The following is a 20,406-nucleotide window of genomic DNA, read 5'->3' on the forward strand; positions in this document are numbered from 1 at the left end:
AGTAACATATTCATTTGTGATTTGGGATATATAGATAAAGGGTTTTTTTAAATTTTGTTTTTGTTTTTATTGTTTCGTCTTGTTTTGTTTTGTTTTTTGGTGTTTGGGATTAAACCCAGGGCCTTAAATTGCTAAGCACCTGCTAAACACTACCACAAGTTACCTCTAGTCCCAAGTTCTTAATGATATGGAGTCAAATTGGCTTGTTTCCTCCCCCATCTCCTGTACTGGGGACTGAATCCAGGGGTGCTTCAATACTGAGCTTCATCCCCATTCCCCCCACCCTTTTGCAAATTTGGGACAAGAGTCTTGTTAAGACCCCAACACCTGCATCAAACCTGTGATCCTCTTACCTCAACCGGGAGCCTCTGGGATTACAGGGGTGAACCAAAGTGCTTGGCTTCACAAATTATTATTATTATTATTATTATTATTATTATTATTATTATTTAGTTTTTGTTTTTGAGACATATGGTCTCACCATTTTCCCCTGGTTTATCTGAAACTCATGGACTCTAGTGATCTTTGTGTATCAGTCTGCAGAGTAGCTACAACTACAGGCATGTGCCACCAAAGCCCAGCTTTCATGTTTATTTTTTTAAAACAAACATTTAGTTGTAGATGGACACAATACCTTTATTTTATTTATTTTTATGTGGTGCTAAGGCTCTAACCCAGGGCTTCTTGCGTGCTAGGCAAGCACTCTACCACTGAGCCACAACTCAAGCCCTAATGTTTTTATTCTTTAATTTGTTTTTGGAAGTACTAGGTATTGAAGCCAGGAGCATTATACCACTGAGCTACATTCCCAGCCTTTTTACTTTGAGATAGGGTCTTGCTAAAACTGCCCAGGCTGGTCTCAAATTTATGATCCTTCTGTCTCAGCCTCCTGAGCTGCTGGGATGATAGGCAGATGTCACAATGCCCAGTCATCTTAAATTGCTGTTTTTTATTCTGGGTTTCCTATCACATGTAAAATGTCTTATCAATATGAGATTGTACAGCCAAGTGTGGTGGCATGTACCTGTAATCCCCCCTGCTCAGAAAGCAGGAGCAGGAGAGTCGCTGGAGCCAACAAATTAGAGACCAGTGTGAGAATCAGAGGAATTCCCAAAACATGTCCAAAGAAAATGGAAAAAAAAAAGATAAAAGTGGGGTCCTCCAATAACTAACAGTGAGAAAATAACCCAAATTTAAATGTAAGGTCTCTGGTGTGGCTCAGTGGTAGAGCCCTTGCCTAGCATGCTCAAGGACAGGAGTGTTCATGCTTATGCATATTAGCCCCAAAGGAGAAATCTAAAATCTCTAAATCCTTCTATATAATGAAATATATGTGTATGTGTGTGTCTCTCTCTGTGTGTGTGTATACACACATTTTCCCCCAGCACTAGGGGGTTGAACCCAAGGACATCCTACCACTTGGCTTTTTCCCTAGCTCTTCTTATTTTGAGATACAGTCTTGCTAATTGCAGAGGCTGGCCTAAAGCTGCCTCAGTTTCCAGAGTTGCTGGAATTAGTCATGTGCCACCAAACCCACTTTACAATCCCTTTTCTAGCCAGTCCAGTGGTGCACATCTGCCTTCCAGCACTCAGCACATTGACATAGGAGGTTTGCTTGACCTCAGAAGTTCAAGACTGGCCTGACCAACATACTGGGAACTCCACCTCAAACAAACAGAAAACCCACAAAACTGATGGTCAATTTTTCTTTCCTTTTCCACATTTGTGTATTACCATTGACCTACATCCCCAGGACTTTATATATATATATATATATATATATATATATATATATATATATATATATATACTGAAAACAATTCTCTTTAAGTTACTGATCCTTGACTTGTGATCCTCCTGCCTCAGTCTCTTCAGTAGCTGGACTTATAGATGGGCACCCCTGTACCCAACTCTATTATCAGTTTTCAAGTATGCAGTATATTAACTGCAACAACCATATTGGCCATTATATCTCCAAAACTTACTCATATTTAACTGAAACTTTGTAATTTCTGAGTAATCTACTACCCTATTAGGACTAACAATAAACAAGTTCCCTTCGTATTTTATGGAATTGTTTCAGGCGCACTTGGTATTATCCAGGCTGGTGGGTATTCTCCATCTGCAGCCCTTGCCAGGAAGCCAGCCAGGTCAGTCACTGTGATTATTACTGTTGCCACATTTGAAGGATGAGAGACATGCTGAATGTCTTGCCCAAGGGCAAAGAGTCAGGCAGTGTTGGTTCATGAGCTTGAGTCTCCAGAGAGCAAGGATGAACCAGGAGGGCTCTGTCCTAGCCCCTCAGAGCCTCCACCCAATGCCAGGAAACACACTTCCCTGAACCTAGGACACATAGGCACAGCTGCCATAGGAAGCAGGAAAAAATATGTGTATATTACAGGCGTGGGGGTCTTGGCACTCTCAACAGGGAAGTGAGGGCTCAGGAACAAGAGACCCCCACATGGTGATCAGGAGATGAACTTCTGGTGCTAGTCCTGGCATTGCTGGGTGTGAAGGGAGAATGGGAGGCCAAGCCTCCCTTGGAAGCCTCCCAATGCACCACTGGGCTGATGAGAAGCTAAACACAGAGTCAGTACATGGGGGATCTACCTACCCTCCACCCCACAACTCACAGTCAAGTCCCAGGGTGCCTAGAGGCAGGACAAGGGAGAGGGCTGGCACCACATCACTGCAAGGGACCATGGGGGACACTGTGGGTTACCCACCCCACTGTACACCTAATGTTTCACACAAATGTTTCACATCATACGTCAAAAATTTCCATAAAAAAGAAGCTGGGGATGCTGGGGTTGTGGCTCAGGGGCAGAGGGCTTGCCTAGCATGCATGAGGAACTAGGTTCAATCCCTGGCACCACATAAAAATAAACAAAATAAATATATGTGTTTATCTACAGCTGATATTTATACCTGTACACACACACACACACACACACACACACACACACACTCACACTCACATACCCACAGATAAAAGAAATAGAATTTTCTTTAAAACATAAACCACTGGACTAGTCTGAGTCCTCATTAATAGCTGAGGAAACTGGGGAACAAAAAAGTAAGGACTGGCCCAAAGCCAATCAGAAAATTAGTGTTTCAGTCTTTTCTCTTTCTCTATCCAGGGACACCTGGGTGTGCTCTGAAGCACTGTGACCTGGACCCTGCACCCTCCAGGTCCATAATCCCACTCCTTATGCTCCAAGTGCTTCAGCTCCAGGGCCTGCCCCACATGGGGGCTTCCCCCAACACATGTGCAACCACAGACCCTCATGGTTCAAAGCACACCCAATACTCCTTACCTTCTGTACAGGTGCAGACTTGCCACTCCTTGGGGGGGCCTGAGTTGCAGACCTGGGCCAAAGGAGGTCTTTAAGGTGTTCTGTTGGCCCCCAGTTGGTCCCCTGGTCCACCTGAAGGCAGACCACCTCGGACATGTACCTGGGAAGCACAGGCCAAATGCAAGGAGTCACTACCCACCTTGGCCTGGTCTCCCTGACCACTCTCACCCTCAGCTGGGAAAGCACAGAGCCCAGGGCTCTCATCCAGGAGCCTTATCCAGGCTGCCATTCCCCTCGAGCACGTTTCTTGGGGCAAGAACCTACAACACCAAGGAAGAATGAAATTCCCAGAAACTCCCAGAGTGCCCTGGAGAAAACCCCAAAGGAAAGGAACAGGGAGTGTTAAGGCTGAGAGCTGGGGACAGGGACCAGGGAAATAGACCCAGCTTCATCCCCCCCACCAGCCCCAGGGTCCACCACTTGAGCCCTTTGTTGGCCAACTCACTTGGGTCCCAGGGGTGCACATAGTGCGATGTAACAGTTTCTCGGGCAGCCCACATTGAATGCCTTGTCATACTGGAGGGAGACGAGGAAGGGAAGAGGAGCTCAGAATCAGCAGGACTGGGCACGGCCATCTCCCAGGGACCCTCGCTAAGTTGGTCAGTTAAGCCAGGGCTCAACCTGGGCCTGTGGCCAGGCTCTAGGAACAGGGGTGCCCAGGAGTGACCTAGGGCCTCCTGCCTTCCCAGGCTCCCAGGAAGCGTGACCTCCCTCGACCCACTTGTGAGCAGCCGTCCCCAGACAGTGCTGACCCAGACCCACCTCTCCTGCCTTCTCAGGGCTCCTCATCCCTAGTGCTTCCCTTTGCAGGATCCTTGCTCTGTCTCCATTGGCCTCACCTGTCCTCTCACCTCGTCCTTCCAGGTACCTTTTAAGGTCTGTCTCGTGCTGTTCTGCTCAACTATCCAAAGATGGTGTCACCAGCCCACTCCCACTTGACTCTCTTACCTCTCGATTTTTCTAAAAATCTACCTTCATTGAGTTTCACTATCTGGGAGACCAGTGGCAGCAGGGGATGCCCAGACATATTTCCCTACTCAAAAATCAGATTTCCCAGGAAAATCTGAGCTGAAGACCTTCAGTACACAAAGCAGGAAAGGTCAAGCTCAAAGGTCATGTCCTTCCCAGGACAATAACTGGCTTCTCCTCTCTCCCTTATTCTACTTTCTCTTTCCCCTGAGTCCATCCATCAGCCTCGACCCCTCCTCCTTCCAGACCAGGTTGAGTTTCACCCCAATTTCACGAGCTTTAGGTACTAAATACTCTGTTAGAATGGAAAGTGGCCCAACAGCACCTCTATCCACCCCAAGTCTCCGATGGCCCACACATGAAGATTTTCATCTTCAACACTCTTCTCCCCCGAAGGAAAGACGATTCCACATCAGAACAGCTCTGGAATATGTCCAAAAAGCAACTCGAATCATTGTCCTCTATGAGGATCTGCCTCCTTTAAGGTGTTCACAGCACTTAAGAAATGAGTATACCACCAGGTGCAGTGGCACACACCTGTAATCCCAGGGAATTGGGATTTTGAGGCTGGAGGATCCCAACTTCAAGGCCAGCCTCAACAACTTAGCAAGGCCCTCAACAATTTAGTGATACCCTATCTCAAAACAAAATAGAGCAAGGATTAGGGATGCAGCTTTGGTAGTAAAGCACCTGTGTGTACAATCCCTAGTACCAGAAGAAATACATTAATTAATGGCAGAGTATTAAAAAATTACAGGAACTTTAAACATAGAGAAAGAATATTTGATTAGATATATATCATGTATAGAAAATATTGATTGTACATAAAGTATACAAAATGTTTAAGGAATGATAGTAAATTTCTAAGAACTCAGCAGTAAATGTGAATATCATCCTCCCCCCACATGGGACCCTATCACACACAACTAGAATCCAACAGCTCTGAGGCACCCAGACCGCCTCTCTCACTGGCTCCACTCCTGGAGCTCCTGCTCCAATTCTGTGTCTCAAACACCCTCACACTCCACAGGACCAAAATGCAGCTGCACCTTCTTCTTGCCCCATCTTCTGCCCAACTTCCTGCTGCCTCTCCTTCTTCCCCTTATCCTGGGGGGTCAGAGCACCAGGCTTCTCTCGGTTCCTTTCCTCTTTCCTTCTATCCCCAAATGTTGGTTCTTCTGTTTGTTGCTTCACTCACTGATTCAGATGTCTTTTCTCTGTGTGCTGGGGATTGAAGAATTCAGGGCCTTGCACATGCTAAGCACACACTCTACCACTGAGATGCACCCCCATCAGAAATATTTCAGGGCATCAAAAATGCTTCTGTCCAACCAGGCACGGTGGCAAACACCTGTAATCCCAGTGACTTGGGAAACTGAGGCAGGTATGAGACCAGCCTCAGCAACTTAGTGAGACCCTGATTCACATAAAAAGTAGCAGGGACTGGGGATGTAGCTCAGTGGTAAACTGCCCCTGGGTTCAATACCAAGTAGCAAAAAAACAAAGCCCCGTCACTGCACTGGGGATGGAAAGCACCCTGCAAACAGCATGGCCAGCCTACTTTCAGTGGTGAGGGCAGCTGCAACCCGAGGCCCTGTGCACCATGGGGACTGGAAAGGGTAGAGCAGAGAGAGAGTATCATGGGAACCATGCAGGCAACCCAGCTCACAGCACCCAGGTACATGCAGAGAAAAAGCCCAGAGAGTGAAGTGCTGAGACAGCTACTTCTGGTTTCAGAGGCTGTGTCTAGACCAGAAAGAGTAGTCTGAAGATGTCTGCTGAATTTGGCCATTAATGAGAGGATCATCCTGACAGCAAGGGCTGGGCTGAGCTGGCCCAGGAAGTGAAGGGGAGGCTAGTGAACAAGGTCAACTCTGTCAGGAAATAAGGCCCAGAACGTACAACAGGTGGAGTAGAGGCCTGGGATGTTAAGGCTGGGACTTGTATGTCTTCTAGTCTGAGCACAAACATGTGTAGATGACCATGGGAAGGAATGGTAGTGATGTAACAGCAGCACACAGGGCACACTCTGGTACCAGCCACTGTTCTATGTGGTTTTATCTGTTTTACAGATAGGGAAATTGGGTGACCAGGGGCTGAGTAGCATACCCCAGGTCTCCCTGCTGGTCAGTTTAGAGCTGCTATTTGAACTTATGTGGTCTTCACCAGAGTCTTTGCCACCAACCACCAAGCAAGTGAGTCTAGGAGGAGTTGCAGTCAGGGAATGGAGTATGGTGGGAGTGAAAGTTGGAGCATGGGATCAGTGCCTGAAATTAGTGCTGCCAAGAATAGAAAGGAACCCTGTCTGGTGAATCTTAGAGTGCAGACCACATTTAGGTCCCTTGAGACTTGGGAGTCCTGGACTTGGAAGGCCTCACTCTGAGCAGAGGAGGAAGGGTGATGGCCTATGGCCTGATCTATGGCTGGAAGAACCACAGGATGGAGGGAGGGAAAAGGCTGCCAGACAAACTCAATGATGATACTAGAAGCTGGAGAGAGGGGAAGACAGGCAGACCACAGGGCTGAGGAATAAGGGCCAAGCTCAAGAGTCACAGGTGGGAGGGAACCACATATGGCAGTGGTGGGTGCTGACTAAAAGGATGGGAGGTGATGAGCAGACAGGCTCCTCTGTCTGTTCAGCTGCCTCAGGGTCTTCAGCTTCCCCTCCCCCACTGATGCTGCCCACCAGTCTTCCTGAAAGAGACTTTAGTCAAGTGATTGCCACACTAAAGGAATCCCAGGGCAAAGACGCCCACTCCTATCATTCCTAGCGGATGCTCAAAGAAAAAGCAATAAAGACACAGATGGGGAAGAAAGCCATGAAACTGTTCCTCACACAGGACATGAGGTTCCATTCAGAGTGAACAACAACAAATGCTGGGGAAGAAGCTCAGTGGTTGAGCACCCCTGATTCAATCCCCAGTGCTGGAAAAACAGCAACACTAAGGGCTCCTGCTCTTTGGAATATGCTATGACAAGAAAATTAAATGACAAGCCATGAAATTGCAAGATAAGATTTGAAACACATAGATCTGAATCCAGTACAGAGAACTCCTGAAACTCAATAAGAAAACAACTCAGTTTTTTTTTAAATGGGCAAAAGTTTGGAGCAAACACTTCACCAACAATATACCCATGGCTGGTAAGACATGAAATATGCTCAACATTATTAGTCATTAGGAAAATATAGACTGGAGCCCTAATGAGATACTACTACTCATTTATTAGACAGGCTACAATTTGAAAACATACAAACAAAAAAACAGTAACCAATGACAGTGTCAAATGCTAGTGAGGATGTGGAGCAACTGGAATTCTCATTCATTGCTGGTAGAAAGTAGAAACAGTAGAGTTGTTTTCTAAAATGTCCCACATGTTTACCTTATGACTCAGCAATGCTACCCTTAACAATTTACCCAACAGAAATGAAAACTTATTTCCACATGTCTATGCATCAGTGGTTGTTGTAGCAGCTTTATTTATAACTGCCTGAAACTGGCTCAGCACAGTTCCCCATGACTTTAATGGCTTGAGAGGCTAAGGCAAGAGGGTGGCAAGTTCAAAGCCTCAGTAAGTTAGTAACTTAGCAAGGCCTTAAGCAATTTAATAAGACCCTTTTCAAAATTTTAAAAATTTTTCAAAAAGAAAACATAAGGATGCTGGGGGCAGGGGTGGGTGAGGCTGGGATTGTTGCTCAGTAGTGAAGCACCTCTGGGTTCAATCCCTGGTTCAAAAACAAAACAAAATAAACCAACAAAAATACTGCCAAAACCTAGATGCAAAGTAAAAATCCTTCAATTGGTGAATGTACAAATAATCTGTAGGGAAATACAATACTACACAGAAACAAAAGACAATAAACTACTGATGTGAGAACTACATAGATGAATCTCAAATGCATCATGCTCAGTGAATGAAGCCAGACTAGAAAGCCCACAACACCATTTATGCATAATTCCGGAAAGAGAAAAACCACAAGGACTCAGGGAGAGAAAATGACAACAAGAGATGAAAGGATTTTCTGGGGTAGTGAAACTGGTTAACCTTGATCTTGGTGGAGAATACACGACGTCATTTGTCAAAATCCCTAACTGTAGACTAAAAAGGGTGAATTTTCTGTTGGTAGTTACCCCTCAATGAATGACATTTTTACAAACTTTTACCATGGCTCCCAGGTTTCCACTTCTTCCAAACGAAATTCCACGTTTGGCTTTCTGGGCCTTTCTAATCTTGACCCCCATGGGGTCAACCTCATTGCCCATGTCACCTTGTGCTTGAACTAGGATCCATTTCTTCATCATTCTGTTAACACCCTACTTTCAGATTTCTGTGCCTTTCTGCAAAATCGTACCTCTCACAGTCAATGCCCTCCTGTCTGCCTCTCCAAAAGCACACCTAGGACAGAGAGTGGCATGTTCTCCTTTATAGCGTGGCTTCGCCAAACTCCCAGTCTCTTCCAGTAGGCTACACCACTCAGAACTGACCAGTCGCTCAGAGTGTTCTGGTGTCTCCGGTGTTATTCTGATGGCAGGTTGCTTATCAACACAAGTGCAGAATGTACTTACTCACCCCTACACCCATCCCTCAAATAACCGCCACCTAGCACACCCAGTACACAGTAGGCTTTCAATGCAATGCACCCAGGAGGCCGAATGGCCCCAAGCTCCAGGGTATGGAGATATCTGAGCTGCATCTTCAGAGGTGGGTCTGGAAGGACTCATGAGGCACCATCAAGGCCAAGGGCAGTGGAGAAAGCGCACAAAGTGTCTAATTGAAGAGGAGCAAGATGCCTCCACACAGCCAAGGGCACACGCACTCACCGCTTACCTTCTCCTCATAGGGTCGCCTGGCGGTGCCCACCGCCACTGCCTTGATGAACAATTGCAGGATGAGCGGGAGCAGGAGGGCCCCAGCGGGTACAGCCACTAGGATGCTGTGCACAGGCTAAGAAGGGAAGCCATGGAAGAGCTCCTCCCTGGCCCCGCTTTCGACCCCACTGCTCCCTCCTTCCCTCCCTCCCGCCCCAGCTAGCACCGCCCACCGCTCTCCCTCCCTGGACTGGACAGTTAGTCCAGTACACCCAAGGGAAACCTCCCTCCACCACACTGTCCTCCCACTGTCCCTTTTCAACTTTCATTCCCTACTCTGTGGGCCCCTAGATTCTTAACTCCACAGGCATCCTACCCCGCCCACGTCCCTGACCCCACTGGCCTTCCACCTGTCCTTCACAGGTCCTCCCCAGTGACTTCTCCCTCTAGCCCCGTCCACCTCAGCCCCTCCCCTGTCACCCTGACCCTCCTGGGCTGTTTGCCCCTCCCTCCCCACCACACCAGCTCTTCCCAGTGTGGGCCCTTGGGACTGTGTGGATACGTCATGGTTTTGTCCAGACACGCCATGTTCCTCCTGCGTATGATGAAAACCATGCAGGAGGCCAGCACGGTACCCAGATAGAGGCACAGGGACACGAGGAGTAGCAGGTAGAGCCGGATGTTTCGGTGCCCCACGCAGTTATTCACCCACCTGCAATGGTGGTCGAACTCCTAGGGGAGAGGAGGCAGGTCAGAGGGTCCTTCTGGAATGGCCTCCATCACCCCCTAATCCTGGGGCCTCCCCTATGCAGCCCTCTAGGCCGCCTGCTCTTGACCTTACATAAGGGTTCCCATCTCAGGGAGAACCTGGCATTTCCATGGTGAGAGCACAGTTAGGACCCCATGGCTCATCAAGTCAACTGTCCTGAGTGAGGTCTTTAGAGACAAGACCTGCCTGGTGTCACATGGACCAGGACATGAAAACTCTGGGCCTCCGTTCTCTCAGGTTCTGTAAGGATGAAAAACATGCCCTTATACTACCCGCCATCTGCACTTGTGAACCCGAGCAGGGTGGGCACATCAGAGAAACGCACTCAGAACCAGGAAACCCTCCACTGGGACACCCAGACCAAGACGGGCAAAGATCCCCAGGACAGAGCAGCAGTCAGCCTAAGGGGCTGGGGATCTAGTATCAGCAAGCCAGGGGAGGGGACAGTCAGTGCCTTTCCTCTCCTTGACTCCACCAGGCTCCGCACAGAGGGGATGCCCTTTGCATGTCAACACCTGTGCAAGCAAGGCCACCCTCCCAGGACAGGTGCAGACACAGAGGTGATGACATATATAAGTGACCAACAGTGGCTGACAGCCACTTGAAGCACTCTGGGAACATGGTCTGATACCCCCACCTGGCCCACTCCTGGTCCTGGCCAGGTGCCCGGAGATAGGTTGGTGAGTGGACAGGGAGGAGGAGCACTCACCTCCACACAGATGTCACATCTTTTGCAGTGGAAGGTTCGGGGCAGGTGGTGAAAATAACAGGTGGGACACTACAGCGTGTGGTACAACCTGCCATTCACTCGGGCCATGTAGGGAGCCTCAGGGTCCTGCTGAAGGCGCCTGGCAGGGGGAGAGGTGTGGGCAGTGGAGGAGGCCCTAGTATCACTCTGATGCTCGGGGTAGCCCCATAGCATCACTGGGCATCAAGAAGGTGGGGAGGAGGAGGGCAGGGGAACCCCGGTCCCTGTGGAGCAAGCTGACACTCAGATGGGCGGCAGTCAGAGAGAAGGGCTGTCCAGCACAGGAGCTCTACATGGAGCTCCCCGTGTGGAATAGTGATCAGTGCTTGGAGTCGGGTGTGAAATGGGAAGGAGGAAGGTGAACTGTGTGGTTGGAAGAGCCTGCTGCCTCTCTTGCCCCGTCCTCCCTTCTAAAGCAACTGGAAAACCTCCAGGATTCTGTTTTTCACACTTCAGTGGCTTGGGAAATGAAGTGCCAGGGCCCAAGTAACAATGACTGGGTAAGAAGGGACCCTGAGGCCACAGGTGGGGTCAGCCCTTTACAAATGACCCCTGTAGGCACCAGCCTTGGGGTGCCACCTCCCTCTCCCAGGAGTCTGAGGCCTTACCTCTGTGTAAGATGCCTGGGTCTGAAAAATTCATGCCAATGAGGCTGTACAAACTCAGGAGGCAGAGAAGGCCCGAGACCACAGGGAAGGCCCACTCTCCATCTTGCGCCAGTGCTCGGCCTCTGAAACCAGGGGGCCAGACTCAGTTCTAGTCGGGGGCAACCCGGAGCCCCCATGAGGCTCGGCTCACCTGAGGTCAGACCCATACACCTTAAGGACAGATCTGAATATCCAGGCTAGAGACAGACCCCATTCCCTCCACCAAATGTCACCAGCATTACCAGCCTCCCACAGTCCCCCCAAATCCTCAGGCTCCCCACATCTGTGCTTCCCACTAAATATCCTTCTTCCCCTCCTGGCCTCCCTCCACCTCCCTGCCTCTGCACTCTCACTGTCTATTTCCCTTCTGTCACTTGGTGAGAACCCGACAGCTGGCCCGGAGACTCACGGAAACGTAAAGAACACTAGGCTTAGAGAGACCAGGGCTGCCATAGTCACACAAGCCCACAGGCTTGAGAATAGCCAGGATCTGGCTGGGGGTAGGGGTGGGGACAATAAATCGTTTGATACAGTCATGCTGCGATGCCTGCTCTCAAACAAATGAGAGCCAACCGCTCCTTCTCCTGGGTTGGCACCCAGAGTACCATGACTACAAGTGTGACATCAGAGAGGTTCCGGAATGGGGCCTCTGGCTGCTTCCTGTGCCCACTGATATCAACCTTCCCCTGCCCTCACATACACAGTTCTGGACGGGGACATCCTGCTCTTACAATGTGGCTTTGTTGGAGCTTGTGAGGATGGATGTAGTTTATCCCCCAAAGGTTCATAGGCTGGAGGCTAGGTCCTCGGTGCGGCAGTGTTGAGGGGGTAGAACCTGCAAGAGGTGGGGCCTCGTGGGAGGCAATTTGGCCACTGGGGATGAGGCCCTTGGAAGGGATAATGAACTTCTCATGGGTCCCTGTTAGTTCCTGTGAGAGGGGGTGTTATAAAGAGAACAAGACTCATCCTCCCCAGCTTCTGGCCATTCAGTCTCGACCCCTTGCATGTCCTGCCACCATGATGGCATTCACCATGTTGTGATCACTCTCACCAAAGATCAGTTTCAGGGCCTGCCAAATGTTGGACTCTGTGCTAAATAAACCTCATCCCTTTATAAAGTACCCATTCTTGGGTATTTTGTTAGAGCAACAGAAAGCAGCTAATACAGAGACCATGTCATATGGTTTATGGGGAGAAGTTTGGTGATGGTTAGTTATCCCCCTTTCAGGCCCAGTGCTAATGGAAATAGGCAGTGCTCCTCGCTTATCCTAGCTCCACTTCTTCCTTTTTGTTGTGACAGAGCTCCAGTTTGGGGAGGAGGTAGCAATCTACCAACTAAATAACCTCCTAGTTTTCCCTCCCTTCCAGGGTGGGCTTTATGAAACAATCCTGATTAAAGGGATGTGTGTAAATGTCTATTGAGCACTTCTGGAAAAGCTGTCACCTTTTCTTTAAAAGGGAAGAGGATGTAGTTAGCAGAACTCTGTCCTGCTTTTTGTTCTGAAGCTAGACCTGCTGGATGGGGTGCCACCTGGGACCCTTTAGGCAACATGTCATGCTACCCAGACACAACTTGAGAAATGATTGAGTTTCTGTTCTATCCCTCAACAGCCTCCCCCTGAGCTGTGTATTATGAGAAATTAACTGGGTTTCTATTATACTGACGTGTGAGATTGTATTGACCATTGATCACCTGAAACCCTCTGTGTTTGATGAATTCTTCTCCATAAGTCTTGGTAAGGGATGGACAGCTCCTAATTGGAGCTGAAAATGGGCAGATACTTGTGGCTTCTCTGACAAGATTACAGAGGCCTGTGATCCAGGTGACATCAGTTTTACTCTAGAACTGCTCCCACCGACTGAGAAGTCTGTGTTGAGAAGCAGCAGCTGCACAGATGTCCAATGCCCATATATAGTGCCTCTGCCTCCTTTTTGGATTGGGGATTGAACCCAGGGGAATTGAGCACTTTTTAGTTTGAGACAGGTCTCACTAAGTTGCTGAGGCTCGCTTTAAACTTGCGATCCTCCTTTCAAAGTTTCCCAAGCCTCTGGGACTATAGGCATGGGCCAGTCATGCCTGGCCAAGAAAATTAAATTCATTAAAAAATAGATCAGGGGTGGGTGACACTGAGATTGTGGCAAAAGGACAGTCGTGTTGATAATGTTTGTTCGGGTCAGGAATAAAATGCCAGTATCTCTAGAGTACCTCTCCCTCCTCCAACCTGCTGCCAAGTTTTTCTGCCTCCAAGAAAGAGTTGTTGATGAGCACCTCCTGGACGGTTCCCTTTCTGCCTTACTAGGCAGATATGGAAAATAGGGAGAAGTACCCCCTGGATGGCTTTCTTTCCTCTGTTTGGCCATATAGGCAGGATCAGAAGAGAGAGACACGAGAAGAAAGGAAACCTGAAATCTATAAAAGATACAGGACACCCCCACTCTCTTGGGCACCAGCTCTGGAATCCCTCCTCTCAGGAGGTCTCTCTCTTGCTCTTACCTTGGTGCTTTTTGGGTGTTTAATTTTCAACACGGGGTGGTGGTGGTGGGGAGTGTGTGTGAATAGGACCTGATCCTGATTTTTCAGACCGATTTCAGATGGGGGCTCTGCAGGAATGATTACTAGGATAAGTTCCTCCACACCTCACATCCTTCTGAGTTGCACCTTTCTTTCTTGAGGACAAAAATGGGCACCCATCAGTTTATTGAATGCAGTTAGTGCAATCTACCATTCTACAAGACTTGGGTGGCAGGATTCATGGCCTAGGTGACTCCTAATCACCTGTCCTGCAGGTCGGGCAAGTTGGATTCTCACTAACCTATCCAGGCTCAGAGCATGTCTGGCATGAGTACCCAGTGTCCCTAGTCCCAGTCTGCCTTTGGATGTGGGGAGATGGACAAAGGTTCTGAATAACTTTGAAATTCTAGCCAGGGCCACATCCCGGGAAAACCACAAAGATCTCTCCCCCAACTCCTCTCCTGATGGCCCTTATGGGGTATCCTGTGGTGATTGGTCAATTTTACTGTGTAAAACCCCAGTGACACACACTTCCTGGTGAGCTGAACTGCACTCTCTCATACTGCCGAGCAGTCCCCTCCTCTCTCTGATCAGATTCTAGTCACTGAGAGAGGGACATTTAACATGGAGTGGTTCTTACAGAAATGCCTGGGATCCCTTCATTCACATTCTAAGCCTTCATGAGCCTGTAGGGATTCTCCCCATTGTTGTTTGTGTCCTCCACTAGTTTTCTTTGGCTGCAAAAGGGAGGCATTCTCAATGCACCCCTTCTTAAACTCCTCTGGGGAAAGGGTATTAGGCATTTAACCATGATTAGATGTCCTCCTTACCCTCTGGAGATTCCTTTGGCCCACAGAGTAGAGAAATATACCACACACAGGTCTTTTTTTTTCCCAATGGGTTATCACTTTTAAAGTTTATAATGGCAGGAGAGGTCAGTCCTGCCTCTAAGTCTGAACTGTCTAGGGTCTTTGGCATGAGGCCAAATAAAGGCCCCTGTTCACTTGGCCAGTGGTGCCAGCAATAGATTTATCAGAACCATGTGGTGAGAGAAGTGTTTGCTGGCTATAAGAAGCTCTAATGGCCTAAAGAAAAAATGGAGTTTTCTCCGGCACAGGAGCCTGAGTTCTATTTTCTCATATTCAGATGAGAGCTTCACCCCCAATAGTTATGTTTGGTTCACTAGTAGCCTACTACCTATTGAAAAAAAATGGGATTTTTTTTTTTCATGTAGTTCAGGGAAGAGTCTTGTTTCAAAAAAGAGGGGTTGAAGTTGCTGGCTGCTAGAGGCTCTGGGAGCCGGATGATCAAAAAGCACCTCATTTTATTCAGCTGCCAAGCCGGGGAAATGACTTACTCACAGTTGGAAAAATGAGATGTCTAATAATGTTCTGCTTCAAACATGGCCTGATTATCAACTAGGGGAATGAAAACTGTCTCTGGAGGAAACAAAAACTAAACTAGGATAAGCTCCTTAAGACCACACCTTAAGAGACTGATTTTTCAAAAGAAAAAATGGTTAAAATGTCCTGTGAATGAGGTTTTGCCTCTCACACTCAGAACAGTAGTTTCCCTTACTTCTTAGCTTCTGCCAGATCTCTATCTGTCCAAGGCTTAAAGAGCATGCAGAGCTTGCAAGACTTATAAGTCTTGCAGAGGACTGGTCTGAGACCTAAAGAAAAAAAAAAAAAAAACCATCACTTTTAAATTCAAGCCACTGTGGGACCTAAATGGCTGGCTATCTTATCTGCTCTTACACTCTACTACCCTGCTTTCTTAAAAAGTTCCTCCCTAAACACTACCTCAGCAGTCAAATGGGGTAATGAAGAGAATTTAATCCATTCTTTTATTATTATTATTATTAGTAGTAGTAGTAGTAGTACTTGAGATAAAACCCAGGAGTTCTTTGCCACTAAGCTATATTCCCCCAGTTCTTTTTTCTTAACTTTTTATTTGTTCTTTTTATGTTCTATTTGAGATAAGGTCACACTAAGTTACTGAGGACCTCACTAAGTTGCTGAGGCTGGCCTTGAACTTGTGGTCCTCCTGTCTCAGCCTCTCAAGTTGCTAGGATTACAGGCATGCACCACTGCCTCTGCTTTACTATATTTTTAAATACAATAATTTATTTTTTGGATAGAAAGAATGAAATATATTGTTTCTTGGTTTAAAGAAACTATTGACTTAAAAATTTTTTTTAGATGTTGATGGACCTTTATTTTATTCATTTATTTATATGCAGTGCTGAGAATAAAACCCAATGCCTCACTCATGCTAGGCTGAACCACAACCCCAGCCCCCACTGTTGATAGTTTGACAATTATACTCTCATGTGTTTGTATCAGAGAACACTGGTTAAGAATATATGAGAGAGACATAAAGCTCTTTTTATTTGGTTTACAAAGTCATCTTATTTAATCACTGGTTTCTATATTTTTTATTATCTTTATATACTTCAGAACCTATATTTTCTCTTTTTTGAAACATGAAGAGTTATATATGTATATATTTCTTAATAAGCACAAATTCTGAATTTAATAATTTTGTGATTTTTTTCTAGCACAAAAAGTACTTTTCTTAGATTTGCACAATTTGCTTAACTAGTAAGGAAATGAGGTTCATGACTGTGCTCATTGTCTGTCTCTAATCGCGCTCTCAGAATTAGCCTCTAGATCAAATCCATTTGAAGCATACTTATCTACATTCACCCCTCTCAATTTTGTCTCTCAATAAATCTTCTCCCACTCTCTCTTCTTCTTCTCTCTCTCTTCCCACATACATACACACACTAGACACAATTATTTAGATTTGACTTCCATTCTGTGCCTTTCGGTTAGGAATCCTCTTCAATGTATCTTTCTCAGTTCTTATCTTATTCCCTTATAAACATTTTTCTGTCTAACTGAACTATAATACAATATGATAGGATTCTTGATTCTGCCAGTCTTTGTTTTAGTAACGCCTAAAACTGGAACATCATAAAAATTTCAGATCAGGATAAACAGAGTGGCTACAAAGAGAATAAGATTAGCAACTTGGGCTGGAGATATAGCTCAGTTGGTAGAGTGCTTGTCTTGCATGCACAAGGCCCTGGGTTTGATTCCCAGTACCACCAAAAATAAATAAATAAATTAAAATTTTAAAAAAAGATTAGCATCTTATTTGAAAATCTACGGTTTGTCTTATTTCTATGCTACATGTGGAGTTCTCTTCTATGCCCATGAAAATCTCAATTTTCTCTAGCATCCGCCATCATGTCTCACCACATTTTGCTAATTTATCCTACTATATAAGTTTTAAATCCAAGAAACTTGAATAAGCTCAAGAAGTGCTATTCATCACTTTTAAAAAAGTGAAACTAAATATATAGTCTTTATTTACAGTATTGACTTTGCGCAAATCAAATTTTTGTGAGATATTATTGCATGGAAAGAGTGTATTGTGCATTTTTTTAACATGGTACTAAATTTATCCTTGGGGGGAAAAACAGTAGAATAGAAAACAGCCTCTAATCTATACTTGCCAAAAAATCTCTGCCATCACATTTGTACTTTTGTGAGTTCAAAACTTCTGTTTTTCTTGATAATTATTTGTACTATAATTTGCACTAATTTTGAAAAAGTTTCAATTAATTCTTCAGCTCATAATAGGGCAAAAGTTTTTAATATATCTATAGATGGGAGACATTCATATAGATGAGAGAACTCTGGTTCCAGAAGCCTGCTTTCAAAACCTGCTGTACCCTTAGACTATTGAATAAGACCAATACAAAATGGACTGTATATACAAAAAGTATAGATATGGCTGTCAAGAAGCCTAAGAAATAATAATTTCCCTCATGAACTTTTGGGGTAAATCTATTATTTTAGTCAGTTTTTTTTTTGTTGCTGTGACTTAAAGACTCAACCAGAACAACTGTAGAAGAGGAAAAGTTTATTTGGGAGTTCATGGTTTCAGAGGTCTTAGCCCATAGAAGGCTGGCTCCATTCCTCAGGGATTGAGGTGAGGCAGGACATCACGGCAGAAGAGTATGGCAGAGGGACATGGCTCACATGATCAGGAAGCAGAGAGAATACACTTGCCAGATACAAATATATGCCCCAAAGCCACGCCCAATTCCCACCTCCTCCAGCCACACCCTATCACTTCATTTACCACTCAGTTAATCCCTATTAGGGAATTAAATCACTGCTTAGGTTAAGGCTCTCGTAATCCAATAATTTCTTCTCTGAACCTTCTTGCATTGTCTCACACATGAGCTTTTGGGAGACACCTCACATCCAAACCATAAAATCTGTGATCATTAAATATTAAGAACATAAAAGTGCAAATTTTTCTACTCAGAGCATTGTATGTGCAAGATGTACTGGGAAAAGGTAAATGGCACATATCTCTTTTTAGTTGAAGAATACCTATGTAAATTAAGCTTTTAAAAGTACATGTTCAGTTAGAATCTGTGATTATTGCAGAATGAAAGATGTCAGAATAAAAGAAAAGAAAAAAATCCAGAAAAGAAATGAAGATGCCAAGCAACTTCTTTAGCCTTGAATATCAGAAAGGCCAAAAAGCATTCACTTTTCAAGAGATAGAGAGAAAGAACTTTAGAGTCTTAAAAGTCAACTCCTTTATTTGTTGAGGTCAACTGCTTAGGAAATTATGTGGTGCATCAATGTATGTTGTTCAAATGAAGAATAAAATCTTGAAAACTGGAAACTTGCATAATCACCAATTCAACATAAGTATCATAACCTTGGTGTACTAAGTCTCTATTTAATACTTCACCTGTGTCGCTCCTCAGCAGTCTATCTTGGACTAGAAATGATATCAAAGAGGACTACTTTAGTTGCAGGTCAAGATAATGACAAAATTTTTGATTATCAACTTATGAATTTAAATTGTTGGGTTAATTTTCCAGGGACATTGAGACACTGAGCTTGTCTTCATAGTTTAAAATTTTTCCTATTTATTTTATCTTCTGCCACCACCCTATACTCATATTTCTGTGGGCAAAACTTATGTGAAACTTATAAAAATGAATGCTATATCTGGGAAAACACCAGGGAGATTCAGTGCTGAAAAGCATATCTGGATCATTCACAGATAAGCCAGAAAAGCCACAGTGTAAGGAGAAAGCCAAAAGGACATCAACAAGAATGTCCTAGGCCCCCAAATATTCAGAAAGACCCAACTGTTTGGTTCAGGATTATGAGAATTGGAAGCAAACAGGTGAGACCTCCTGAGCCCTCCATCTGTTATGTAATGAAGACAACTAGCTTTTTGGCTTTCTGAGTGAAGTAGCACTTATCATAGAATCCAAAACTTTTCTGAAGGTCAGACATGATATATTTATTGCTTTCTCCTTGTCTACAAGCCAAAACATTCTGTCACTATTGTGATCCAAGCCAACAAGAACTCAATAAGGAATTCAACACCAAGAGTAGTTAAAGACAGGAAATAATTAAAATCAGGGATGAAATCAATGAAATGGAAACAAAAGAAACAATTGAAGAAATGACAAAATGAAAAGCTGGTTCTTTGAAAAAAATAAATAAAATTGATAAACCCTTTTGCACCCTAACAAAAAGAAGGAGAGAGAAAACTCAAATTACTAAAATTCATGATGTAAAAGGAAATATCTCAACAAACACTATTGAAATACAGAAGATAATTAGAAGCTATTTTGAAAATTTAAACTCCAATGAAATAGAAAATCTCAAAGGCATCAACAAATTTATAGAGACATATGATCTATCCAAACTGAATCAGGAGGATATACACAATTTAAACAGATCAATTTCAAACAATGAAAGAAAAGATGCCATCAAAAGCCTACCAGTTTACAGAAGCCCAGAACCAGACAAATTCTCAGCAAAGTTCTAGAAGATTCTTCAAAGAAGAATTAATACCCATACTCCTCAAATTATTCCATGAAATAGAAAAGGAGGAAACCTTTCCAAACTCATTCTATGGGGTTAGTATCACCCTGATACCAAAACTAGACAAACACACATCAAGGAAAGAAAACTTCAGACCAATATCCCTGACGAACATAGATGCAAAAATTCTTAATAAAATTCAGGCAAATCACATCCAAAAACACATTAAAAAGATAGTGTATCATGAGCGAGTGGTGTTTATCCCAGGGATACAAAGTTGGTTCAACAGAATTCAATATATGTAATTCTTCACATGAATAGACTTAAAGATAAGAATAATATAATCGTCTCAATAAATGCAGAAAAGCATTTGACAAAATATAGCACATCTTCATGTTCAAAACACTAGAAAAACTATGGATAGTAGAAACATACCTCAACACTAAAAGCAATCTATGCTAAGCCCAAGGCTAACATCATTCTAAATGGAGAAAAATTGAAAGAATCCCTCCAAGAACTGGAACAAATCAAGGATGCCCTCTTTCACCACTTCTATTCAACATAGTCATCGAAACTCTAGCCAGAGCAGTTAGACAGGAGAAAGAAATTCAAAGGATATAAATAGGAAAAGAAAAAAAAATTATCACTATTTGCCAATGACATGATTATATACTTGGTGACCCAAAAAAAATCCCACCAAAAATTATCTAGAACTAATAAA

General features: G+C 44.8%; 1 pseudogene across 1 annotated transcript in view; it reads right to left on the reverse strand.

Annotated features, from left to right (window-relative positions):
- LOC308653383 (serine/threonine-protein kinase PAK 2-like) overlaps positions 1-10,671 on the reverse strand; it is a 33,800-nt pseudogene extending 23,129 nt beyond the window's left edge. The window contains exons 1-5 of the transcript in view: positions 10,612-10,671; positions 9,696-9,865; positions 9,153-9,258; positions 3,802-3,872; positions 3,318-3,456 (exon numbers count right to left, since the gene is read on the reverse strand). The product of the transcript in view is annotated as a serine/threonine-protein kinase PAK 2-like (transcript). The remainder of the gene's footprint in view (positions 1-3,317; positions 3,457-3,801; positions 3,873-9,152; positions 9,259-9,695; positions 9,866-10,611) is intronic.
- Between the last annotated feature and the right edge of the window lie 9,735 nt (positions 10,672-20,406).

This window comes from Spermophilus citellus (assembly GCF_964194105.1).
Source record: "Spermophilus citellus genome assembly, chromosome: 7".
NCBI classification, from domain to species: Eukaryota; Metazoa; Chordata; class Mammalia; order Rodentia; family Sciuridae; genus Spermophilus; species Spermophilus citellus.